Here is a 20,584-nt window from a genome sequence, read left to right on the forward strand (position 1 = left end):
ATGGCTAAGGGGTGCAGTGTTCCTTTCTGGAGTAATGAAAATGTTCTAAAATTGATTGTGGTGATGGTTGCTTGTCTCTATGAATGTACCAAAAGTCATTGGTGAACTGTAAGGTATGTGAATTATCTCTCAACAAACCTGTTAAAAAAAATATCAGCCCTATGGACTTAGCTCAGAGACCGTTTTGCAGTAATAAAGGAAAAAAGGGCACCATTGTGGCCCTCCCCTTTGCCTGGGTCCCCAACAAGGCAGCCCAACTGAGATCCCTTGTGGTGCTCTGCGTCTCCCATTCCTGCTGTGAAGGCTGGCACTGGGGACTCTGGAAGCCCTATCAGCCACACTGCACCTGTCAGATCAACTAAATGAATGAAACGAAAGAGCACTGGACTTGGAGTCCCTTCCTCAGGAAATGCTCCCATGTACAACACAGTGACTGACAACAGCCTTGTTTGTTGAGAACAGTTGGAGGCTTGACTAACATCCACCAGGGAACTCCCCTATGTGAGCCGTTATCATTCTCTCCAAATTTTCAGCAGGGGCACCAATTCTACCATCATGTCAATCTTGTTATTGTTAGGTGCTGTAGAGTTAATTCTGACTCAATGACCCACACAGTGACCCCATGTGACAGAGTAGAACTGCTCCATAGGGTTTTCTTAGCTGTAACCTTTACCAAAAGCAGACTGCCAGGTCTTTTCTCCTCCAGAGTTGCTGGGTAGGTTCGAACTACCAACATTTCAGTCAGCAGCCAAGTGCTTAAGTGTTGTGTCACTTTCAGTAAACTTGGCTGTGATTGTTTAAAATGATAGAAGGCAACTTTGCGTGGGAAAAAGAAGAAGGGGCCAGTTAATGTTTGGAATTCAAGAGCTTCTTCTCTCTTCTAACACTGGCAGAAAATGGCCAGCAACGGCAGCTATAGGTAAACTGGATTCCGAAAGGCAAGAGGTGGGATCATGGGCTCCCCAGGCCAAGTGATTTATTTTGTGTTTGATTTGGTTTGGTTTGTTTTTTGGAAACACTGAAATGAAAGCGAAGGCTGAAACTAAGCAAAATCTCTTGACAATTACAAGTTGCTAACTGGCTCCCAGTATCTCGGAGGGAGCACATTGTCCCTGGAAATTTTAAACCAAGTGGATTATAAATCTGAGAATGGAAGGCAGCTACTCAGGACATCCGAGCTGCCTCAAGCGTGTAGCTCCAGCCCTGACATGTTGTTCATCACGTGATGAAAAGGTCCTTGACAAGAGGACTTTGTACTCTTCCCCCTCCACTTCCCATTAGAGACGACTTTGGAATAAAAAGCAGGGAATTTTGGGACTACTAGGTTTTAGGCCCCTGGTTAAGATGAATCCAATAATTGTCCACTAGTCTTAGGCACTGATATGAGTGGAAATTGACTTGACAGCCATATAAATATTTATAGATAGATTTAGTCTTAGGTAATGGGACCTGGGTGCTGCAAGTGGTTAGGAGCTCAACTACTAGCCAAAAGGTTGGCAGTTTGAGCCCACCCAGAGGCACCTCAGAAGTTAGGCCTGGTGGTCCGCTTCCAAAAGATCACAGCCTTGAAAACTCTATGAAGCTGTTCTACTCTGCATACATGGGTTGCCATGAGTTGGAATCGACTTGACAACAACTAACGACAGCCCCAGGTAAAGAAATGCATAGCTGAGGCAGAGGGTAGTTGTAGATACCTATTTGCAGACTAGTCTTTTGTGTGTGTGTGTGGTAGATGTATAGGTAATAAAACACTTGCCATTTCTACAATCTTCACACGTGCAGGTCAGTGACGTTATGTTCACCATGTTGTTCAGTCATCACCACTAACTGTTGCCATCCAGACTAGTCCTACTGATAGCATTCAGTCACTCTGGGCAACTCCTGTCATGATTTATACCATTCAGAGCAATAGTTACTAGAACTGATGATAGAAAGAACATTCAAGCGACGTAGAAAGGCTGGGACAGTGTATGGAAAACGGGGTGAGATATAACAGCTACAGGTTATAAAGTCCTGCATTTGGTTTCCAAATGTCAATTGCTCGGGTAGAGAAGGGAGACATCTTGATAAAAGTTCAATGTGGTAAGGATCTAGGGAAACACTGTCCAAACTCTTCTATAGAATTCTCTTTTGGGAAATTCAGTGTGTGTTGCACGTTACTGATGTTTTCCTGGGCACTTATTTTATACTGGATACTCTTCTAAGACTTTCAGGTAGAGTTACTCATTTAATGCTCAAAACAACCCTCTGTGGCAGGTATGACCAAAACGAAAACCAAACCCATTGCTGTCGAGTTGATTCCAACTCATAGTGACCCTACAGGACAGAGTAGAATTGCCCCATAGAGTTTCCAAAGAGCGGCTGGTGGATTCAAACTGCTGACCTTTTGGTCAGCAGCCGAACGCTTAACTACTGAGCCACCAGGGAATGGACAATTTATTATATGAATCTGCATCACTGGTATGGAGAAAGATAGAATCTCTATTTAGGTGTGATACTATGAATAATGAGGACATTCACAAACCTCCAGGGCCTTCTGATTTATCCCATAAGGTATATGCTATAATTGCCCCTAAGTGATAAGGGCTTTTACATCTAGAAATAAAATCAGTTTGTTGGCAGTTTGGTGTCAGTTTTTGTCGTGTGAACATTGCACACCCCAGGCTTTAGGTAGTGCGGTCTTTCCACACTCCTTGCAACTCTATCATAAGTGCAATAATTGGCTCCATCTTATTCTACCTGCTTCTCACCATGTGTCTTAAAATGATTTAACCAACTGTGTGACTAAAGCTTTTGAATTTGGCCTGTGAGCCTTTCTGTTCCAGAACCTCTGGGATAGCTTGAAGGCTTCTGTTGCATCAATGTCGTTTTCCATATGACAACACCCACCAGTTGCTCCATCATTAAACCTCTTTCTACTGTATTTTTGTTTTTAGGTCCTGTTGAATTGATTTTGACTCATAGTGACCCCATGTGACAGAGTAGAACCACTTCACAAGGTTTTCCAAGCTGTAATCTTTATGGGAGCAAATCACCAGGTCTTTCTCCTGCAGAGCGGCTGGGTGGGTTTGAGCCACCAACCTTCTGGCTAACAGCTGAGCAGTTAACTATTGCGCCACTAGGGATCCTTCTTTCTACCATGGACTCAATTTATAGAACCCTATGAGATATGTATCGTTGACCCTATTTGACTCCTAAGGGAACCAAGCCTGGCTAGAATGTGAGTCACTAGTAAGGAGCAGAGTGGAGACTTGGACACAGTCTTCCACCCTATGTCCTGTGCTCTTTCCACTATGCCACAGTCATCTCCCTGGCCATGCCGTCCAGCCACGATTCCTGCTCAGTGATCCCGGGTGGTCGGGCATTCAAGACTTCACAGTTTGTTCTATCTTAGAAAATGCTGCTTAATTCTGAACTGAAATTTGCTTCTTTGTGACTTTACCTGTTAATCCCACTTCCATCTCTGGAGCAATACATGGAAGTTCTTCAAAAATTGAAAGAAATTAATCATATCTTCTCCCCTAGTAATGTCAGCTATCCCTCGTATGATAGTGATGCTCAGACTCTCGATCACCTTTGGTTTGGACAAGCACGGAGTACACAGTAGAACGACTGTATCTCTGGAATGGAAGGACTACTTCTGTTGACTCAAACCCAAACCATTGCCATTGAGTCAATTCTGACTCATAGTTACCCTATAGGACAGAGTAGAACTGCCCCATGGGGTTTCTAAAGCTGTATCTGTCCTGTGGGGTATCTGGTGGGTTCGAACTGCCAACCTTTCAGTTAGCATCCAATTGCTTAACCACTGAGCCACCACAGCTCCCTGTTGACATACAGCATTATTTCAGCTTTTCTGGTAACAATATCCCTCTGTTGGTCTTCACTAGAATCAATGAAACTGCTTAGCGACAGTTCCCAAATCGTTGTTTCATGAAATACTAGCCTACTAGATATGATAGGGGTGTCTTAAAAAAAAGTGTTCAGTGCACATCAAAAGTGCCAAATTCTAATTTGAAATTAAGCCAATTTTTTTTTTTTTTAACTTATGAGTCCTTCAAAAGTAGTATGGCATAGCGATTAAAAATCTAGTTCCACCAGCTGTGTGACCTTGGACCAGTTACTTAACCACTCAGCTTCAATTTCCCCATAGGTTCATTAGGACAATAATAATAGTACCTGCCACAGAGGGTTGTTTTGAGCATTAAATGAGTGACTCTACCTGAAAGTCTTAGAAGAGTACCCAGTATAAAATAAGTGCCCAGGAAAACATCAGTAACGTGCAACACACACTGAATTTCCCAAAAAAGAATTCTATAGAAGAGTTTGGACAGTGTTTCCCTAGATCCTTACCACATTGAACTTTTATCAAGATGTCTCCCTTCTCTACCCGAGCAATTGACATTTGGAAACCAAATGCAGGACTTTATAACCTGTAGCTGTTATATCTCACCCCGTTTTCCATACACTGTCCCAGCCTTTCTACGTCGCTTGAATGTTCTTTCTATCATCAGTTCTAGTAACTATTGCTCTGAATGGTATAAATCATGACAGGAGTTGCCCAGAGTGACTGAATGCTATCAGTAGGACTAGTCTGGATGGCAACAGTTAGTGGTGATGACTGAACAACATGGTGAACATAACGTCACTGACCTGCACGTGTGAAGATTGTAGAAATGGCAAGTGTTTTATTACCTATACATCTACCACACACACACACAAAAGACTAGTCTGCAAATAGGTATCTACAACTACCCTCTGCCTCAGCTATGCATTTCTTTACCTGGGGCTGTCGTTAGTTGTTGTCAAGTCGATTCCAACTCATGGCAACCCATGTATGCAGAGTAGAACAGCTTCATAGAGTTTTCAAGGCTGTGATCTTTTGGAAGCGGACCACCAGGCCTAACTTCTGAGGTGCCTCTGGGTGGGCTCAAACTGCCAACCTTTTGGCTAGTAGTTGAGCTCCTAACCACTTGCAGCACCCAGGTCCCATTACCTAAGACTAAATCTATCTATAAATATTTATATGGCTGTCAAGTCAATTTCCACTCATATCAGTGCCTAAGACTAGTGGACAATTATTGGATTCATCTTAACCAGGGGCCTAAAACCTAGTAGTCCCAAAATTCCCTGCTTTTTATTCCAAAGTCGTCTCTAATGGGAAGTGGAGGGGGAAGAGTACAAAGTCCTCTTGTCAAGGACCTTTTCATCACGTGATGAACAACATGTCAGGGCTGGAGCTACACGCTTGAGGCAGCTCGGATGTCCTGAGTAGCTGCCTTCCATTCTCAGATTTATAATCCACTTGGTTTAAAATTTCCAGGGACAATGTGCTCCCTCCGAGATACTGGGAGCCAGTTAGCAACTTGTAATTGTCAAGAGATTTTGCTTAGTTTCAGCCTTCGCTTTCATTTCAGTGTTTCCAAAAAACAAACCAAACCAAATCAAACACAAAATAAATCACTTGGCCTGGGGAGCCCATGATCCCACCTCTTGCCTTTCGGAATCCAGTTTACCTATAGCTGCCGTTGCTGGCCATTTTCTGCCAGTGTTAGAAGAGAGAAGAAGCTCTTGAATTCCAAACATTAACTGGCCCCTTCTTCTTATTCCCACGCAAAGTTGCCTTCTATCATTTTAAACAATCACAGCCAAGTTTACTGAAAGTGACACAACACTTAAGCACTTGGCTGCTGACTGAAATGTTGGTAGTTCGAACCTACCCAGCAACTCTGGAGGAGAAAAGACCTGGCAGTCTGCTTTTGGTAAAGGTTACAGCTAAGAAAACCCTATGGAGCAGTTCTACTCTGTCACATGGGGTCACTGTGTGGGTCATTGAGTCAGAATTAACTCTACAGCACCTAACAATAACAAGATTGACATGATGGTAGAATTGGTGCCCCTGCTGAAAATTTGGAGAGAATGATAACGGCTCACATAGGGGAGTTCCCTGGTGGATGTTAGTCAAGCCTCCAACTGTTCCCAACAAACAAGGCTGTTGTCAGTCACTGTGTTGTGCATGGGAGCATTTCCTAAGGAAGGGATTCCAAGTCCAGTGCTCTTTCGTTTCATTCATTTAGTTGATCTGGCAGGTGCAGTGTGGCTGATAGGGCTTCCAGAGTCCCCAGTGCCGGCCTTCAGAGCAGGAATGGGAGACACAGAACACCACGAGGGATCTCAGTCGGGCTGCGTTTTTGGGGACCCAGGCAAAGGGGAGGGCCACAATGGTGCCCTTTTTTCCTTTGTTACTGCAAAAGGGTCTCTGAGCTAAGACCGTGGGGCTGATATTTTTTTTAACAGGTTTGTTGTGATATAATTACACAGGGCCTCTCACTCACACTCCTCGAAAATCTCTTGCCACAAACTACAGCTCTGAAATCAAGTGTCTTAGAAGAAGCATCAAAGAACCTCAATAACAGATGGTACCTGGCACCTGTCAGACTCTACCAAAAACCTGAATTAGGAGTTTCAGGACGCTTTCAGTCCAGAAGTAGACTTCATGGAAGCAGAGCTTAACCCAAGATCAACAAAACGGGAATTAATCACCTGGGACTGATTTGATTGTTGTCAGTGTTTCATTATGATGTTTTCTTAATCTATCTGTATCTCTCAGTCTAACCCACTTTGAACTGACTTGTTCCACTGACTTCTCAGAATCAAAAGAACAACCTATAAAGACCTGATAAATGGTCAAGAAAGCTCAAGGATATTGATTGTGTAGAAAATATGGCATGTATTCATTGGTCTTACTAGTCGGAACAGCAGCTAAATACTATGGAAAGTACACTTGCTAATTTTCTTGAGTTTCAGCTGTGATGCGGTTATTTGCATAGGTCCAACACCCAACACCCCTTGCTATGTAAATAAAACAGGCCAGGTACAGCGGAATCATATATCAGAAATAAAACCCGTGGTCTTGGTTTCTGAACATTTTCTTAGAATGAAAGGGTTGGCTTGTCCAAAAATGAATAATGCTTGTATTCATACGTGCTTTTAGATTATTATGTTTCAATACCTGATAAAGGTCTAGGTTTCTGTACCTTTCAGAAGACATGACCAAATCAACTTTAGTAGGTAGGCATTTACAAAAACATCCTTCTGATGTGGATACATGAAGGATCAATCAACAGATACGCAGTCAACATCAAAAGAGGACCTTTGACTTGGTGAAAACACTGATTTACCATATACCGGTTGCTATGGAATTGATTATGACTCATGGAAAACCCATGTGTGTCAGAGTAGAACTGTGCTCCATAGGGTTTTCATTGGCTGAGTTTTCAGAAGCTGATCTCCGGGTCTTTCTTTTGAGGCATCTCTGGGTGGACTCCAATCTCCAACCTTTTGGTGAGCAATTGAATGTGTTCATCCTTTGCACAACCAAGGACTCCACAAAGACAGTTAGAGCCGATAAAAAAGATATGATGCCTGGATGCATGGAGCTTCAATGGTCTCATGGTCTGGAGAAGCCGGCTGCAAGTCATAGCCCCAGGGCTTTTGAAAAGGCTGGACTGATTGGACTCACGTTGATGTGGGTAAATTGTTTAAAGATACTATTTCCATGTTATTTACTATGATAATAGCATGATTTATAGTTTAAACGCAATGGTTAAGTGTTTGGCTGCTAACCTAATTGTCAGCGGTTTGAACCCATCCAGTGACTTGTCAGGGAAAAAAGACCTGGAAATCTTCTCCCAGAAAAATTACTCATTGCCCTCAAGTCAATTCTGACTCATAGGGACCCTACAGGACAGAGTAGAACTGCCCCTTAGGGTTTCCAAGGCTGTAATCTTTATGGAAGGAGACTGCCACATCTTCCTCGGTGCAGCAGCTGGGGGTTCGAACTGCCAACCTTTTAGTTAGCAGCCAAGCATTCACCAGTGTGCACCAGGGCTCCTTCTTCTGGAGGTAGCCAGGAGAAATGCTGGCCTGCGGCTACCAGAGCTTCTGATTCTCCAAGAGACACCTGACATCTGGATTTACATGTGAAAACTCATAATTTTTAAAAACATTGACAATGACTGAAACTTCAAACATCCTGTGAGCCAAATAAACAAAATGCTACCAGGTGATGGCCGTTATTTTAAAGCGCTTGCTAGAAGAATATCTTCTAATGGAAGATAGCTGTCGAAGCTTTAGCACTAGGAAGGGTGAGAAGTCAGAGGATTAAAGAGTATAAACACTGTTTCTACTTTGCACTCCCCTGTCTTAGCCATGGGCAGAGTAAACCTGAGACTCCCACCATTGTGCCTTAGTGTTCAGGAATTCTCTCCAGAAGGCAGTTCCCTGTTTGAATGCATGTAGGCTACCTGGAATAGGGAATACCTAAGCACAGGTTAATTGTTATTAGATTATATAGTGAGATGTCGCGAAGAAGAAGCAGAGTTCTTAAAGGCTAGGAAATAAGCACGCTTTGTTGGGCATATGGAATGGCATAGCCAGTTGCCATCTAGTGGTTTCCACCTCATGGTGACCCCATGTGTGTCAGAATAGAATTGTGTTCCATATGGTTTTCGGTGGCTGGTTTTTCAGAAGTAGATCACTAGGCCTTTCTTCTAAGACACCGCTGGGTGCTTTGAACCTCCAACCTTTGAGTTAGCAGCCCAGCTCATTAGCCATTCATACTACCTGGGAACTCACATAGAATAGAAGGTACAGAAAATAGACTACTGCTGCTGGGTGTAAAGTGGAAGACTGCAGGGGCGGGGACCTTGAGGTTACTGCCACGATGGAGGATTGAACACTGGTGGTAAGTGGGAGGGGTCATAGTACAAGAGCAAACTTCACTTACTTCATCATTGTGTTTTTTTTTCTGTTCTTTTATATTCATTAGGTCATATACTAAGTCCCTGAACTGCTTCTGTTTGCCCATAGATTTAGTAAACTACAGCTTAAATTTTTTAATAACACCAAAACCAAACCTGTCACCATTGAGTCAATTCTCAATCATAGCGACCCTATAGAGCTGCCTCATAGAGTTTCCAAGGAACAAGTGGTGGATTCGAACAGCTGACCTTTTGGTTAGCAGCTGTAGCTCTTAACCACTACACCACCAGGGCTCCTTAGTAACACCAACAGTTCTCAAATTGATTTTTAGAACCATTCTTAGATATTGGAGTGAGACTAACCATCTGGAATTTCTATTTAAACTAGTGACGGTAACCTCAGCTCGTACAAATGAGGACTCTGAGCTAGAAAAACTCCCAGCAGCCACTTAGCCAATTCTCCAACCAAAGCAGGAATTCCCTCTTTAACACTTTGTCCCGAGACCAGTCGAGTTTCTGTCTGCAACACTCCTCGGCACTTGCCTAACCTTCAGTAAATCCAGTCAACATCTTCACATTCACACTTCTGGCATGCAAGATGAGACGGATGCTAAACCAAGGTTTAGGGTATGACCACCATCTTGCTCAACGGGAATGGGTTTGAGGTCAATAAGAACCAGGGACATACGACTTGTTAGGCACAATTGCAAAAACAGGATCTGAAGGACAAATATTACCAGCCATATAGACATATCATTATTTTCAGTTTGAAAAGAATATCTGCCTAACGAAGAATCATTTACTGCCTTTAAGAACTGAAACCAATTTTTGGTGAAGGCGAACACATATAAAGAAGGCCACTACTTCCTTGGAATAATTTTCTTCTATGTCTTGGTTCTAAACCAAAGCATTGCTTCCTTTTTTAAAAGAAATTGTGTTAACAAAGTTATGGAAAATTTGGGAAAATATGCACAACCCTATATGCAGACACACTTAATTTTGCATCTTCTAACTGACTCTTGCTCAAAAGCACATAGATTTTTACATAGTTGTGATCATATAGTTCATATCATTTGGTTTTGGAGAAGACACTGTAACTTTCTTACAGGGTGTCTAGTCCCCCTTCTTCCTTGCCCATAGAACCCTGGTTTTGTTCAATATGCCCAGCCCCAGGTGATGAATGAAGTTCGGTAATCCTGTTCCCCATGACATGTCAACACTCTCCCTTCTTGACCTTGGGTTCCCTATTATCAGCTTTCCTGTCCCCTCCTGCCTTCTAGTCCTTGCCCCTGGGCTGGTGCATCCTTTTAGTCTTATTTTGTTTTATGGTCTGCCTAATTTTTGGATAAAGAGTGAACCTCAGGAGTGACTTCATTACTGAGCTAAAAGGATGTCTCGAGGTCATTCTCTCAGGGTTTCTCCAGTCTCTGTCAGGCCAGTAAGTCTGGTCTTTTTTTGTGAGTTAGAATTTTGTTCTACCTTTTTCTCCAGCTCTGTCCAGGACCCTCTATTGTGCTCTCTGCCAGAGCAGTCAGTGGTGGTAGCCAGGCACCATCTAGTTGTGCTAGACTCAGTCTGGTGGAGGCCGTCGTAGTTGTGGTCCATTAGTCCTTTGGACTAATCTTTCAATTGTATTTTTAGTTTCCTTCATTCTCCCTTGCTCCCAAAGGGGTAAGACCAGTGGAGTATCTTAGATGGCTACTCATAGGCTTTTAAGGCCCCAGATGCTACTCACCAAAGTAGAAAGTAGAACACTTTCTTTATAAACTAAAAAATGCTATGCCAATTGAGCTAGATGTTCCCCAAGACCAGGTTTCCCACAGCCCTCGGCCCAGCACTTCAGTCCCTCAGGGAGTTTGGATCTGTCTATGGAGTTTCCATGACCTTGCCTTGTATAAGTTGTACTGGCTTCCCCAGTATTGTGTACTGTCTTACCCTTCACCAAAGTTACCCCATATCTACTGTCTATTTAGTGTTTCCCATTCCCACCCCTCCTCTCTATTCAGGCATATTTAATCAGAAAAGGCATTGATTAAATCAGAATGGATAACAGTCATCATGCCAGTATTCCTAGTTTGATGGGTAGCCAGCTACTTCATGAAATGCTTTCAGGAATACAAGGATGTAGCCTCTAAATCAGGGATCAGCAGTCTATGGCCTGTTGATCAAATTTGGTCTATCATCTGATTTTTGTAAATAAAGTTTTGTTGGAACCCAGTCACATCCATTCACTTTTGCATTCTCCATGGATACTTTCACACGACGGCAGAGTTGAGTAGTTACAACAGACTGTGCGACCCACAAAGTTGAAAATATTTACTACGTGACCCTTTGCAGACAAAAATTGCCCACCCTTGCTCTAAATCATGGTTTATTTGTTGTTATTGATTTTTAAATCTAATCAGGTTTTTAATAGACTACTTAAGTAGCTTATTTATGGTTGAGCCCAAGAGTAAGTGAGTGGAAAGACAAAACAGCAGTGTTAAGGATTGAATTAAAAACAAAACAAAAAAAAACCTACTGCTGTTGAGTCAATTCTGACTCATAGCAACCCTATAGGACAGAGTAGAACTGCCCTATAGAGATTCCAAGGAGCGCCTGGTGGATTCGAACTGCCAACCCTTTGGTTAGCAGCCGTAGCACTTAACCACTATGGCACCGGAGTTTCCAAGGATTGGATTATGTCCCCCAAAAACATGTGTTGTAAATCTTAACCCTTATATCTGTGGAGGAGTCCCTGGATGGTGCAAACAATTAAGTGCTCAACTACTAGCTGGAAGGTTTGCAGTTCAAACCCACCCAAGGCGCTGCAGAAGACAGGCCTGACAATGTACTTCTGAAAGGTCACCGCCTTGCAAACCCTATGGAGCAGCTCTACTCTGAACACTGGGGTTTCCAGGAATGGGAATCCACTCCCTGGCAACTAACAACAACATACCTGTGAATGTAATCCCATTTTGGAACAGGGTTTTTTCTTTGCTGTGTTAATGAGGCCATTGTCAGTGTAGGGTGTGTCTTACATGAAGGACTTCGGAGATATAAAAAGAACAGATTAAGCAAGCAAGCAAGGAAGCGGGAATAGGGGAAAGATAGATGCCACATGATCTTAAAAGAACTCAGAAAATGCTGGAGAAGCTGAAAGGAGGACCCCCCACCTTCATCCCCCCAGTGCAGACGGAAAGAGAGGTTTCCCCCAGAGCTGACAACCGGATTTCTGATTTCTAGCCTTCTAAACTGTGTGAAAAAATACATTTTTATTTGTGAAAGCTACCCACTTGTGGTATTTCTGTTATAGCAGCACTGAGAAACTAAGGCAGCATTTAACCGTCTGTCTAAATGTCATGTGGTACAGAGAAGAAGCAGGTACTTAACATTCCAGCTCAGAGCTGAAAGTATTGTTTTTTGTTAAAATCCAGGCCCTCAGGAAAGAGGCCACACAAACTGTATCAGTAACTTTTGCTTTAGAGTAGGGGAGAACCATTTACTTAGAGGACGTTACTTCGAGTAAATGGGAAACCATAAATATCTGACAGTAGGTTCCTGAGGGGTGTGGGAATAAGAACTGGATACTTTGAGACTGAGGAGGGTTATGCTGAGCAGGTAGGTTAAGGGAATATAAAAAGGACATTAAAGGCTGAGAAGACTAAGCTAACCTATTTTGTAATTTAGTGGAGGCTTGGCCCCAACCAAATAAAATGCTTTCCTATAATAAAACAAGTCAGGTAATATCAGTTTGAAAGTCTGAGCACTTTTCTTCGAAGCATTTCTGAGGGCATCACAACACAGCATTTTATTTTCTTCAAAAATATTCCCATGTTATTAGCAATGAGGAAATCAGGTTGTTGAGGGCCAGTTGCAGGCACAGTGGCCCTAAAAACTTTCCTGATTCTTAGTTAACTTTTCTGCTTACCATGTCTGCTCCCTAGCCCCCTTTGTTTTTCTCTAGCTTCATTCTCTGGTGCAGAAGAGGAAAGAACAAGGAACTTCAGTTAACATGGGAGATGAGACAGGTGGGAGACTCATGAGAGTGATGGGCCATTGGGGTGTTCTGTGGCTGCTACAAGGCAATGCTTTGGGTTCTGTCACCTGGGACCGGAGCAGATTAACCAGTAAGCAAGGTATGCACGGGCTTACATTAAGCAAGGTACACACGGGCTTACTTATGTTTACTTACTAATCTGTAGCGCACAGCTTCACCAATTGTGCGCTACACATTAGTAAGCAAGCACAAGTAAGCCTGTGCATACCTTGCTTATTGGGTAATCCGTCCCAGGCTGGGACCAAACAATGTTTCCTAGTTCCTGGTTGTTGTTGTTAGCTGTCAGCCCCCAATTTATGGCAACCCCATGCATGATGGAACAAAATGCTGCCCAATCCTGTGCCATCCCCAAGACTGGTTGTGAATTGGACCACTGTGATCCATAGGGTTTTCACTGGCTGATTTTTCAGAAGTAGATTACCAGGCCTTTCTTCCTAGTCTGTCTTAGTCTGGAAGCTCTGCTGAAACCTGTCCAACATCATAGCAACACCCAAACCTCCACTGATAGATGAACAACCCCAGGTCTCCTGCTTGAAGGGTGAGAATTCTACCACTGAACCACCGCTGCCCTCTTCCTAGCTCCCTATAATGACCAATGGCACCCTGACACCCTGCATACTAAGAATATATCCTAAGAATCCAAACCCACTCCACACTTGCCCCGCCTCTACTTGAGCTTACCTTCTTATCTCAAGAAAACTGTTTTCTTACTCTCTCCCTCTTTCCTCTCCTTAGATGTATGGGTTCATAGTTTACTCTGACATCCTCTTGAGCTTCCACTTTGGCTTGGATGCTGTACCGTAATGACAGCCCCTGCTGTCTCCAGTGTCTGTGGCCAATCATCCCCTCCATTACTCAGAATTTGGTCTATGAAGCTGTCAGGGGATACTCTCAGTTGAGGGCAGCTACCTGGCTCAGAGAAAGGAGCTGAGAACCAGATCTGTGTTTTGGCTTTTTGCTCCCCAGTCTGCATCATCTTCTCTTTTTATTATAAGGGCTTAGTGCTGGAGTGCAGGAGCCTAGCCTTGAATAGGCCTCTGGCTCTGTCATTTGCTGTACACTAATGGGGACCCTCAGCCTAGAAGAACATAGAGACCTTCCCTGCTCATTCAGAAACAGGGTCTGCTAAAGGATGATGAATTGTCCAAAAGAATCCATCAGGTTGAAGGAAAACAGTCCAGAGAGAAACCATTTGGTAGAATCATGTGTGCTGTCCTTCGAGGGGCAGGATTGGGGGAAGAGGGAAGGTAGCTTTTGGGGAAGCAGCTCCAGTTCAGGAAAAGGCAGCTATAGTCAGCCAGGCCAGGCCTGGGAAACTGCAAATCCCTAGAACCCAATCTACCTCCTTGTACATAGACTCTACCTTAGAATCCTTAGAAGAGAAGATGGTAAGATTTTGTTTCACTTACTTTGGACATGTTATCAGGAGGGACCAATCCCTGTAGAAAGACATCATGCTTAGTAAAGTAGAGGGTGAGTGAAAAAGAGAAAGACCCTCAATGAAATGGATTGGAATAAAAAGCTTTGTGGCAATCTTACGTCTGATCAAGAGGCTACAAAGTGTCCCTTCTCACTCTTAAGAGTTTCAAGTGCTGGATCACTAGTAAGGATAGATTCCAGTGGTTCTCAGCTTTGACTGTACTTTGGAATCATCTGGGGAGCTTAAAAAGTCCTGCTACCCAGACCGCAGTATAGAACAATGAAATCAGAATCTCTGCTGGGTTCCAGTTAAAAGGGCAGCTTAGACAGACACACCTTAATGTCCCCCTATAACAAAGATTCAACAAACCAAGAGAAATGGATACAAATAGCAACCCAGGATCCCTGAACATCAAACAGATGTTTGAAGAATCAACTGAGCACCGGATTAGAGAGTTAGAAGGAAATCAACAGGAATGTGAAGATTCTCAGAACATTTATACCCAGCTGGCCAGCCCAGCACAGCATGGCCATTTTGAGATGGAAGCAAACGACATCCCTGGGTGAAGATCCCAGGAAGGCAACTTGCATGGAAAACACAGCTAGAGGCAGAGACGCTGAGTAAACAAGCCTGGAATGAAATGAGGTAGGCAGATTGCATGCTGGGTCTGAACTAGTCTGAGAAGGAGACATGTGGGAGTGCCATAGCTTTGAAACTAGGGAAACACAGGGACAAGCCACTGGAGCAAAGTGAGGTAGCCTGAATCATTAGAGCCTCAGGATGGGGGATTAATAAGATAGGCAGTGCACTTCTACAGAGGGACAAGGGTAAATACAGGAAGGTAGGTGAGAGTTTCAGGGTCGTTGGTGAGTGCAGAGAAGAGAAGGACTTAGAAACTAGTGACTAGACTTTTTATTACCAGGGGTGCCCGTCCATTTGGATGGGAAACATCCATTGAATAGTGTCAGGAATTGAATTGTGCCCCCCCAAAATATCTGTCAACTTGGCTAGGTCACGATTCCCAGTATTGTATGATTGTCTATCATTTTGTCATCTGATGTGATTTTCCTAAGTGTTGTAAATCCTATCACTATAATGTTAATGAGATGGATTAGTGGCAGTTGCATTGATGAGATCTACAAGATTAGATAGTGTCTTAAGCCAATCTCTTTTGAGATATAAGAGAGGAGTCAGCAGAGAGACATGGGGACCTCATACCACCAAGGAAGCAGTGCCAGGTGCCTTTGGACCTGAGGTTCATGCATGGAGAAGCTCCTAGACCAAGGGAAGATTGATGACACGGACTTTCCTCCCGAGCTGATAGGGAGAGAAAGCCTTCCCCTGGAGCTGACATCCTGAATTTGGACTGGTAGCCTACTAGACTGTGAGAGAACAAACTTCTCTTTGTTAAAGCCATCCACTTGTGGTATTTCTGTTATAGCAGCCCTAGATGACTAAGACAAATAGTAAAACAGCAGATATTAACCGGAAGTTTCACCTTAACCAGCCTTGTGCTACCCTCTGCTTTCCCTCCCATTTGAGCAGCCCCCCCACCACCTCCACCACCCATGTGGCAAAGTTCCCCCAGTTACCAGCCCACAGCTCACCCCACCTGGCCTGTGCAGTGAGACAACCAGGTGGCTCACCCTGCCCACTGCTTACCCCTTCCAGCCTGTGAGGTAAGGCACCCCAATGACCCACCCACAACATGCTCCTCCCACACTCCACCTATTTCCTCAGGCTGTCCAAGCATGTGCAGAGGCCCCCCAGCCCTCCCCCTTCACTAGGACACCAATCTGTGACTAAGCAGAGGGCCTGCCTTGCACATTAAAGTAGTACTGTCTCCTTGGGCCTGCAAAGACAACCTGTCCTGTACTCCAAAGACCACACTAACAGCACACACCAATGTGGAAGGACCATGCAACCCCACAAGAGCTGTGGAGGGATCTTGTCCACCTGACACCTGGAGCCCCACACCTGGAAAGGAACCTTCTCACACTCCTCCACACAATCCTATATGGGAAGACATACGTCCCCAATGAAAGAGGACTCCTGTGTGTATGTGATCCATCATACCCACCAGTGAGAGAAAATCACCTCTAATCAACCAGCAGCACCATAGTCACACACAAACCAATATTACAAAACAACTACAATTAAAACAATAAAAAGTAGACAATATAAAGAGAAATGGAAGAAGCTAAGCTCCAGATGCATCAAAATAAATGCAAAGCAATACAAAAAAAGATAAACATACAATCAATAAAGAAACATATAAGGAAATAAGATAGAACCTTAATATCTCAAGGACAGCAGTCAATTACAAATCATATGAAGAAAGAGGATATAATGGCTCAAGCAAACATGTGAAATAAAGGGACAGAAAACCTTTCTGAGGAAGAACTCATAATGGAATTACCTGACAAGGAGTTCAAAATACTGGTATTAAGGCTCTTCAAAGAGATCAAGGAAAACATGGGGAAAAGCCTAGAAGAATTAAGGCAAACAAAACGACAAAATAGAGAAATAGATACCATACCAAAAAAAAAAAAAAAAAAAACCTAGAAATTCAGAAGCTTAACAATAAAATATCAGAAATAAACAATTCAGTGGAAGGACACAGAAGTAGAATTGAAACAATAGAAAAAACAATCAGTGAAATAGAGGACAAAACTCTTGATACTAATTAGTTTGAGGGACAAACAGAAGATCGAAGAAAAATGAAGAAAGTCTAAGGGTTATGTGGGACTCCATCAAGAGGAATAATATATGCATATAAGGAATTTCAGAGCCACGGTGGCACAGTGGTTAAAAGCCCAGCTGCTAACCAAAAGGTCGACAGTTTGAATCGACCAGCTGCTCCTTGTAAACCCTATGGGGCAGCTCTACTCTGTCCTACAGGGTCGTTGTGAGTCAGAATTGACACGATGACAATGGGATTGGTTTTTTGATGAGGAATTTCAGAAGAGGAAGGAAAAAAAAAGAGTACAGAGAGAATTTTTGAAGATATAATGGCAGAAAATTTCCCAAATATCATGAAAGATGAGAATGTTTCTGTCCAAGAAGCTCAATGAATTCTATACAGGATACACTTCAAAAGAAATTCACCAAGATATATCATAATCAAACTTTTCAGAACCAAGGACAAAGAAAGGATTTTAAGAGCAGCTCCTGAAAAATGAAATATCACTCACAAAGGGTTGCCTCAATAAGACTAGGCACTAATTTCTCCTCAGAAACCATGCAGGCAAGAAGGCAATGGGATGACTTACACCAAGCCCTGAAATAAAAGAACCGCCAATCAAGAATTATATATCCAGCAAAATTGTCATTCAAAAATGAAGGTGAAATTAAGACATTCCCAGATAAGCAGAAATTAAGGTAATTTGTAGCCACCAGACCAAACCTACAAGAAATATTAAAGGGAGTCCTTTGGATAAAAAACCAATGACCTCACACAATAACCTGAGATAAAGACACATGATAGCATCACCCAAATACCAAGCCAAGTAAAGATATCACAAAAGTAAAATCAAGCTACAAAATTGATTACAGGGAGCCAGAGATATAAAGTTGTAATTGATGACAACTTTAAAACAAAAGAGGGAATAAATGGTGTAATTATAGAACTTCCATATTGAAAGGAACTTAAGGCAATTTCAAGATATAAATACAGGACAATCGTAAACTTTAGGGTAACCACAAAGAAAATTAATAAGTCTACTCACTAAAATAAGGAAGAAGAAAATAAAATAGACCTAGTAAACACAATGACAACAAATGAAAGGAAAAGGAAATCTGTATACAAAAAGAACTCAACACAGAAAGTAAAGAACAAAGAAAACAACACCACACACACACAAAAAAAAATGTATAACAAAATGGCAGCAGTAAATTCTTAGCTATCGATAATCACAGTGAATGTAAATGGATTAAATGCACTGGTCAAGAGGCAGAGAGTTGCAGAATGAATAAAAAACATGGCCCATCTATATGTTGTCTCCAAGAGACACAGCTTATAGACAAAGACATAAATAGGTTAAAACTCAAAATCTCTGCTAATAGGATGTAGGCATTTGTGTTAAAACTGCCCAGGTGATTTCAATAGGCAGCTAAGGCTGAGAACCCCCAGTTTAAAGTATCCTGAGCAATCAATTAAAAAAAAAGCTTTGACCAAGTGTGCCTACTATATAGCAAACACTGTGTTAGGCATTTGGGAGTGGGCAGGAAGGCGGTTTGCTCTTGAGGGAGGAGGAGGAGCCTCAGAATTTCTGTATTAGACAGCATTTAGTCTCGAGGAGTTGCAATTGTGAAAAAAAAAATCATATGCAAAAGCCAGTAGGTATAATAGCAATTGAATGGCTTAGATCAGGGTTTGAAACAGCAGCTGTATTGATATTTTGGGTCAGATAAGTCTTTGTTGTTGGGAGTTATCCCGTACATTGTAGGATGTTGGGTAGAGACCCACTAGGTACCAGTAGGAAGTATATCCCCTTTCCTCAAGTTATGAGAACCAAAAATGCCACCAGACAGGGGCAAATGCCCCCTGGGAGCAAAATCATGCCCAATGGAGAATACTGCTTTAGACTTAGGTGGTACATTTGAACAACACCCCCAGGTCCCCAGATGATTTTTACACACATTTGTGTCTAAGAAAAAAGCACTGATCTAGAGTAGTGGCTCTCAGAGTGTGACCCCCCCCCCCCCGCCAGCAGCATCAACATCACCTGGGAACTTGTTGGAAATGTAAATGTTGGAGCCCTGCCAGACACCTACTGTTATGTTCCCTCAAAATATGTGTTGTAAATCCTAACCCCATACCTGTTGGTCTGATCCCATTTAGGAATAGGGTTTTCTTTGTTATGCTAACCGGGCCATATCAGTGTGGGCTGTGTCTTAAACCAATCGGTTATGAGACATAAAAAGAGCGGTTTAGTCACAGAGACAAGCAAGCATAGATGGGGGAAGATAGTTGCCACGCCACATGAAGATTGCCAAGGAATCGAGGAATAGAAGCTGAAAAGAGATGAGGACCATTGTCCCCCAGAGCCGACAAAGAGCCTTCCACTAGAGCTGGCACCCTGAATTAGGATTTCTAGCCTCTTAAAATGTGAGAAAGTAAATTTTGTTTGTTAAAACCACCCACTTGTAGTATTTCTGTTATAGCAGCACTAGAAAACTAAGAGAAGCCCTGATGGTGCACTGGTTAAGCGCTTAGCCACTCACCAAAAGGTCAGTGGTTCAAACTCACTAGTCTCTTCATGGGAAAAAAGATCTGGCAATTTGATTCAGTAAAGATTTCAGCCTAGGAATCCCTATGGGGCAGCTCTAACCTGTCCTAAAGGGTTGCTGTGAGTTGGAATCAACTCTACCATACACAACAAGAAACTAAGACACCTACTGAATCCAAAACTGGGTTTTAACAAGACTTCTGGGTGATTCTCTTGCACACTCAAGTTTTAGGGCCACTAGTCTGAGGGGGACCCTAGTGGCACAGTGGTTAAGTGTTTGGCTGCTAACCAAAAGGTCAGCAGTTCGAATCCACCATTTACTCCTTGGAAACCCTATGGGGCAGTTCTACGCTGTCTGATAGGGTTGCTATGAGCTGGAATCCCTCGACAGCAATGGGTTTGGTTTTCTGGGGGTTTCATTTGGGTGGACATTGGTGGTTCAGTGGCAGAATTCTCACCTTCCCTGTCGGAGACCCCAGTTTGATTTCCAGCCAATGAACCTCATGCGCAGCCACTACCCCTCTGTCGTGGTATGATGCTGAACAAGTTTCAGCGGAGATTCTAGATTAAGATGGAGCAGGAAGAAAGGTCTGATGATCTACTTCCAAAAGAAACCCGCCAGTGAAAACCCTCAGGATCACAACAGTCTGATTCCCAACTGATCACAGGAATAGCAGGCGACTGGGCAGCATTTGGTTCCATCGCACATGAGTTCACCACGAGCGGGGGCTGACTTGACGACAGCCAACACCAAAAACAATAGCTTAGAAAGGGAGATTGGATGCTTTGGAGCAATCAGAAAATTCTTAGGAGTAGGGCTTGATCTGGGCCTTAAAATGTGATAGGTGGAGGAGAGGGTATTCCAGGTGAAGCCAAGAGTTTAGAAAAGGATTTTCAGATGTAATTTAGTCTTTACTCTTAAACCGTTAAGTTCCTCTTTTTCTCTGTTATACTTAATTGTTTTCTTAATTTCCTCAATCTGTTTGCTTCCGAGTGTTTTGGATAGAAAATTATTTCCTCTGCAATTTATATTCTGAAGCGTTCGTCAACTTGTTCAAGCAACTCTTTGAGAATCTCAGCAAAACAAATGATGGCTTGCAGAAACACAGGAATGTGTTTTTGAAAAGTTGTG

General features: G+C 42.9%; 1 protein-coding gene across 1 annotated transcript in view; it reads right to left on the reverse strand.

The window, feature by feature from the left end:
• Positions 1-20,584, reverse strand: part of RIPOR2 (RHO family interacting cell polarization regulator 2) — a 301,690-nt gene that overhangs the window by 233,382 nt on the left and 47,724 nt on the right. The window lies entirely within an intron of this gene.

The sequence above is a fragment of the Elephas maximus genome, chromosome 1, assembly GCF_024166365.1.
Source record: "Elephas maximus indicus isolate mEleMax1 chromosome 1, mEleMax1 primary haplotype, whole genome shotgun sequence".
NCBI lineage: Eukaryota > Metazoa > Chordata > Mammalia > Proboscidea > Elephantidae > Elephas > Elephas maximus.